The sequence below is a fragment of the Panthera tigris genome, chromosome B1 (genome assembly GCF_018350195.1).
Source record: "Panthera tigris isolate Pti1 chromosome B1, P.tigris_Pti1_mat1.1, whole genome shotgun sequence".
NCBI lineage: Eukaryota > Metazoa > Chordata > Mammalia > Carnivora > Felidae > Panthera > Panthera tigris.
Window position 1 is genome coordinate 156,323,208 of NC_056663.1, and position 6,000 is coordinate 156,329,207.

General features: G+C 34.9%; 1 long non-coding RNA gene across 2 annotated transcripts in view; it reads right to left on the bottom strand.

Moving 5' to 3' along the window:
- Nucleotides 1-5,429, bottom strand: part of LOC122237734 — an 81,438-nt gene extending 76,009 nt beyond the window's left edge. For both annotated transcript variants that reach the window (XR_006216355.1, XR_006216354.1), the window contains exon 1: nucleotides 5,379-5,429. This is a non-coding gene — a long non-coding RNA (uncharacterized LOC122237734). The remainder of the gene's footprint in view (nucleotides 1-5,378) is intronic.
- Nucleotides 5,430-6,000: the final 571 nt, after the last annotated feature.

Sequence of the window (6,000 nt, forward strand, 5' to 3'; positions counted from 1 at the left end):
TATATTATTTGTAATTTGAGATATAATTGGCTTATAACGTTGTGTGAGTTTAAGGTATACAATACATTGCTTTCATACATTTATATATTGGACATACATTTATATATTGCAGTATGATTACCAACCTAGCCTTGGCTAACACCTCCATCATGTCCCATATTTATCATTTCTTTTTGTGGTGGGAATCTTTAAGATGTAGTTTCTTAGCAATTTTCAAGTACATAATGTTGTTACAATGCTGTGCATTAGATCCCCAGAACTTATTCATCTTCTAACTTCAAGTTTGTGCCCTTTGATCAATATCTAAGATTAAACAAGTAAATGACTAGTTTTGACAACTGAATCACAAATAGGATTTTGATTGATGCTATTTCAAACTTTTCTTCTCTGTTCCGAAAAACAGCTGACAGACTGTAGGAAACCAAAGCCAATATTTCAGAAGTTGCATGCTGGCGATTTAAAGAACAGATTTAGCCTGTAGATTTATTTTGTTTGGCACATAACTGTTTTTAGCCAACACTTAAAAATTGGGAGAATTCATATAAAATATGGTCTTCCAGATTATCTTGAAATGTCAGACATGCTGGCAGCACTAGGCCCAGCATCATCAACAGGAGATGGTTAGTGTGTGCCTAAGTTACACAAGGCCATGGACTTTCCAATTTCCACAATCCCTCCCTCCCATTAGTGTGGCTCTGATAGCCAAGGCTAATGGTAACCTGCATTATGTGATATGTTTTCCCTGCTGTTTCCTTATGATATAGAAATATTCTACTAAATACATCTCGGTAAAAAGTGACAAAATAGGGGTGCCTGGGTGGCTCAGTTGGTTGAACATCCAACTTCTGCTCATGTCATGATCTCACAGATTGTGAGGTCAAGCCCTGCGTCGGGCTCCATACTGACAGAGTGGAGCCTGGAGCCTGCTTCAGATTCTGTTTCTCCCTCTCTCTCTGCCCCTCCTCTGCTCATTCTCTGTCTCTCTTTCTCTCTCAAAAACAAATAAATGTTAAAAAAAATTTTTTTTAAGTGATAAAAGATATGAAGAAGGTGGCCTGCCTCAGGTTTTGTTTTCTCAACTTAGGAGTATTTGAGCTTGTGACCTCTATTGATATTTTATAAAATTTAATTATCTTATAAAGGAAAATAATTAAGGCAAGGCATTCAATTGAATTAAACTTTGATATTAGGGGGAAAAAACAAAATTCCATTGCTAACAAAAGGCCATATTCTAACATGTCCTTCCTTAAGTTCTGAAACTGGTAAGGAGGAAAATTATTACAGGTCTGGAAGTCTTTTCACTTTCTAGAACTATTACATTTCATGGCCCTGCTTAAAGTCAAACCTTCATTTGTATTTCCACTCTTAATTTAATTATACACACATCTTAAATTCTAACTGTGTATATGTTTTTTGCATTTAGAAGAAAAACGTGCATAAATATTAGTATATTTCTGAAACAACATATTGGTTTGATCTCTTACAAGTATTATAAGGTTATAAGATTATAATATTCAGTTATCTATGGAGAATGAATACTATATTTCCATTTACTGAATAAATTTGAATCCTGTGCTGTTAATGAACTAAAAAATGTGAAGAACTATTAGCCCCTTAAATAATATTATATTTCTCTGGATTAGTTTTGTGTTCAGAAAGGAGAGCAGGGCATAATGGCTATTGCATATATAGGATACAGTTAATTGGTATTCAAATGACTGAAGGATGGGCAAAGAGTTTCATTAAATACATTATAGCACATTATTATCACATAAAGTAATTAAGAACAAGAGCTCTGGCTCTCAAGTGGGGGCGATATGGGTTCAAGTCTTATATATTCTGTGCCCAATTTTCATCATTTATAAAATGAAAAAATAGTGTCAATAATAGTTCATATAGTTCAATAGTAGAACACTTAAATGTTATTTTAGATTCTTTAATTATATTTATTATTCTAAAAAAAATTGTATCATTTGAAATTTATCCAGTGGTCCTGGATATGGTGCTGACAAATGGGAAATGGTATGGTAGAAAACTTATCTTTTACATAAATATCTTGATATTTATTTGAAATTTTACACCAAAGCAAAGCAATTATGTCATTATTACTAGAGGGTTTATTTTTTTTCCCAAACGGACACAACTAGTAACTTGTGGATGCAGTATCTGGCAGTCCAAAGTTATAAATACAAATCATGGAGAAAAGCATCAAGTGTTTGGTGGTTTTGTCAGATAGTTCTGGATACAGTGATTTCTTAATATGAACCCATTTCAGTCTTCTGTCATATACTAAGTCCAGGATGTTTACATGACAAATGGCCTATATAGCACCAAAGAGACTTTTAAGATTCAGGTTATAAAACAACGTACAACACGAATCTTCTATAGTCAGGGTTCAGGTAGCCTAGATTTATACTTGGTTATGTGACACTGGGAAAATTACTTATTTTCTCTATGCTTAAGTATTTCTCTATAGTAGAATGGTGATAGTGGTGTGATTTCTTTGATACCTTCTCAAATAAAATTTAATAAATTATTGAATTGGTTTATGTAGTCACTGGTACAGAGTCTGAACTTAGTAAATTATGATAATTATTACTACATAAGCATAGGAAATGCAAAATATACATAATGAGATGGTGTTATGGGTTGAATGGTGCCCCCTCCCAAATTCATATGCTGATGTCTTAACACCTAGAACCTCAAAATGGGACCTTAGTTGGAAATAGAGTGATTGTAGATATAATTGGTTAAAATGAGGTCACAGTGGAGTAGGGTGGACCCCTAATCCAATATGGCTGTTGTTCATATTAAAAGGAGAAATTTAGAGCCAGACATGCAAATAGGTAGAATGCCCTCTGAGGATGAAAGTATTAAGTAAGGATGATGCAACGGAAGCCAGCAAATAGCAAAGACTGCCAGCAAACCACTTGAAGCTAAGATAAGGAGGGAATAGATTTCCCCCTCACAGATCTCAGAAGGAACTCTAACACTATAACCCTAGATTTCAAGGCTCTACAGCTGTGAGACATAAATTCCTGTTTAACCCACCCACCTTGTGGCATTTTGTGATGGCATCCATTATTGACCAGCACAAATGGTAAATGGTAGTTACTTCTAAATATAGAAGTGAGAAATTTAAATTTTAAAAAAATTTTTTTTAACATTTATTTATTTTTGAGACAGAGAGAGACAGAGCATGAATGGGGGAGGGCCAGAGAGAGAGAGGAAGACACAGAATCTGAAATAGGCTCTAGGCTCTGAGCTGTCAGCACAGAGCCTGACGTGGGGCTCGAACTCACTAACAGTGAGATCATGACCTGAGCCAAAGTTGGATGCTTAACCAACTGAGCCACACAGGCGCCCCTTAATTTCTTAATTTATGTCACTTTTGCCAAATTTTCTAATATCAACATGCAGCAATTTTAATAACCAATATATTATAAAAGTTATACATATATACCTTCATTTTACAATTTAGAAAATTAATAATAAAATACACTTATCATATGTCATACAGGACTACCATGTTCATTACTATTTGGACAATATTTATAAATGAAAGTAAGATTAGAATACAATGATGTATTTCTTTTTTTTTGGATTAAAGTGAGTTGGAATTATGTAATTGAGACTGAGCCTGTAGCCATGAAGAACTACGGGAGCTGAGAGATCCCACAAGGAAAGACAATTCAAATTTCACAATAATCTTTGTCATGGCTCAAAACAGTATCTACTAAAGAAAAATATAACAGACTTTTTTATCCCATATGTATGATAAATATATTAGCCTTCAGAGGGGCTCATTTTGACTTCAAAGTATCAGTTTGAGATTTAGAGAAGAGAGAACCCAGGTTTTCCAGAACAACACCTATAGATGGAATTTGTCCTACACTGACATTTAAAAAAGCGGATGGACCAAAGCTATTGTATGAATAAGAAAGCCAGAAAACAGGGAAATTGGGATATTATAGGAAACTTACATCATATTCTCATTTACAAAGTCTTTTTTTCTTTTAATCCCTTGGTTTAATAGTATCACATTGTCAATGTAACAGACACAGACATTGTGTCAAATAATTACATATAACTTACAGTGGTCAATGCTATTTCTATGATCAAAGTCTATAAATAAAAGGAAAAACAGAAAATTTCTTTGTGAACGTCATGTTATTGACCATGATGAAAACACCTTGGCATTTTAATCTGGTAATTTGACAGCCTACATTTTTTTAAGTGAATCAGTTAAATAATGATGTGAACAACTAACATTTTTTCTTGGTATAACCATGAAGAAAATATTCAATAAATGGTTGTAATAATTGCCCTTTAGATATGTTATTCATTTTAATTTATCCCAAGTTTAGCAAACTGTCACTAATCCTGTCTTGTGTTTTCACTGTTTAACCATAAAATATTATGCAGTTCTCTTCCTTGGAGTTGTTGTGAAGCATTCTTAAAGTTCTTTGGAAGGGTCTCTGGTGGCTTTTACTAGCTCTGTTTTGTTTGTTTATTTATTTATTTATTTTTCCTTCAGAGAACTTCCAGCTAACAGCTGACTGCATAACCTTCTATACGGGCTTTGGGTCTTGTGAAGGAAATCAATATTGTAAAGGTTACATTACTTGGCCCTCATTTTAGCATTACTGAAAGCAAAGGAAGGAACCAAGAAATAGGGTTTAAGATTAAGTTCTCCCCACCAAAATCTTGCAGGGAAAAGCTTTGTTCAGTCTCAAAATCCAGATACATAAGTGGTATAGGCAGAGAAGCCTAAAATTTCTAGATCCAAAGCCATTTTTATATTTCTCCTACCAGCTTTGCCTCAGCAGCTGAACTGGACAATTCATGTTATGTACAATGCAAATGATTATGAAATTAAATGGAAGTAGCTAATAAAAACAAAATGATTAATTTGGGAATTATGAGTAGTCACCATGGGAAGCAGAAAAGATGAGGCTAAAAAGAGAAAGAAAAGAGAAATTCTACTGACTTGTGAACTCCTTTTGAATGAATGTATTGATTAAAATAGTGGTGTCCTGGGGCGCCTGGGTGGCTCAGTCAGTTAAGCGTCTGACTTTGACTCAGGTCATGATCTCACAACTTGTGGGTTCGAGCCCCACATCAGGCCCTGACAGCTCAGAGCCTGGAGCCTGCTTCTGATTCTGTGTCTCCCTCTCTCTCTGCACCCCCACCCTCTGCTCACGCTCCGTCTCTCTCCCTCTCTCAAAAATAAATAAACATTAAAATTTTTTTAATTAAAAAAATAAAATAGTGGTGTCCTCCTTTATGAGTCTTGATCTTCTGAATGTTTGAAATTCCCTCAAGTGTAAACTTTAGTGCATACCATTGTAAATGGTGAAATGGTGTGTGACAATTACCTGGAGCTATAATGTTTTCCTTCTCAAGAAAAGCCATCCTGCCCAGGAGAGCTTGAAAGCACTAGAATTTCATCTTTTGTCTATTGTATTGTGACTTGTGTCACAGAAGCTAGAACATCAGTTATAATCAGACATTCCATTTTAGACCAGCCCATGGCTACCCATCTACATCCTTGGCTTTCATGATGACATTGCTATGTCTCTAGGACAGCTCAAGTTTCTATATTATTTTACATTGTGGATTACTTTCAGCTCATAATTCACAAAGAGGAACTAACTACTTCTAAGAGAAATGAAAACGGCAAGGCACTAATCAACAGCTCTTTCCATCCACTGGTGTCCACTTACTTACTAATTCAGTGGTCAAGGTTGACTGATCTATAACTTAGAAAATCTAGTTAGGCTTGCCCCATGCTAGCCAATGCTCAGGGTTCAGATTACTTCTTTATTGCATTTATATTAAGCAAACTGCTTCCAGTTTTTTTATTTGTTTTTATCTCCTCATTACCCACAAATCTCCAAGATTAGAAGCACAATGCCTTATTACACATCATATCACTGGAACATCCCCTCTCCCAAAAGGGAAATATTTGCCGTTGTTAAAATGCATCCTTGGGGCTCC